This window comes from Rutidosis leptorrhynchoides, chromosome 8 (genome assembly GCF_046630445.1).
Source record: "Rutidosis leptorrhynchoides isolate AG116_Rl617_1_P2 chromosome 8, CSIRO_AGI_Rlap_v1, whole genome shotgun sequence".
Lineage (NCBI taxonomy): Eukaryota > Viridiplantae > Streptophyta > Magnoliopsida > Asterales > Asteraceae > Rutidosis > Rutidosis leptorrhynchoides.
This window is the reverse complement of record NC_092340.1, coordinates 64,390,188-64,391,447: the sequence shown is the minus strand read 5'-3', so window position 1 is coordinate 64,391,447 and position 1,260 is coordinate 64,390,188.

Below are 1,260 nucleotides of genomic sequence, written 5' to 3'. Positions count from 1 at the left end.
TAGGATTTAGTCTTCGTTGGCGTTGCACATACGTTTTATGACCTTCTTCCATAAGGATTTTATGTGTGCAATACGAAGGACTTATTCCTTTAATATCATGAATCTTCCATGCAATGGCTGGTTTATGAGCTTTCAACACAGAAATGAGTTGTGATTTCTCATTTTCAGTAAGAGAAGACGATATTATTACAGGTAATTCAGATTCACCATGTAAATAAGCGTATTCCAAATGGTTTGGAAGTGGCTTTAACTCTAATTTCGAAGGTTCTTCTATCGATGATTTATATCGATATCTATCTTCTTCTTTTAGCATTTGGATTTCTTCTGTTGTTGGTTCATATCCATTAGCTATTAGTGTAGCTAACATTTTAGCTTCATCAATTGGTTCATTACTTTCTCCTAAAGAACATTCTCCTGTTCCTTGTAATTCTGGAAATTCTTCTAATAATTCTGCATGTGCATCTATAGTTTGAATATAATAACATGTATCATCTGCAGATTGTGATTGTTGCATTACTCTATCAACTGAAAAGGTAACACTCTCATCCTCTATACTTAGGGTCAATTTCTTACCGAACACGTCTATCATTGCTTTAGCCGTGTTTAAGAATGGTCTTCCTAATATGAGAGGAACTTGAGAATCTTCTTCCATGTCCAAAACAACAAAATCTACTGGAAATACTAAATTACCAACTTTAACTAGCATGTTCTCCATTATCCCTCTAGGATATTTTATTAATCTATCGGCTAGTTGTATGCTTATTCTGGTTGGTTTCAATTCTCCAAGGTCTAGTTTAGCGTATAGTGAATACTGCATTAAATTTATACAAGCACCTAAGTCTGCCAATGCTTCTATTGAACTAAGACTACCCAGAAAACATGGAATTGTGAAACTTCCTGGATCAGATAATTTTTCTGGTATCTTATTCAACAGCACTGCTGAACAATTAGCATTCATAGTAACAGCCGAGAGTTCTTCCATTTTCTTTCTATTTGAGATTAGATCTTTCAAGAATTTAGCATATCTAGGCATTCCTGAAATCACATCAATGAAAGGAAGATTTACATTTATCTGTTTAAACATATCCAAGAATTTGGATTGCTCGGCTTCAAGTTTCTCTTTCTTCATTTTACTCGGGTAAGGAAGTGGTGGTTGGTATGGTTTAACATAAGGTTTATCCTTAACTGTGTTGTCTTCATTAACCTTTTCAACTACCGGTTCTTTTTCCTTATCTTGATCAGGTTGTGGTTCTTGTGGAG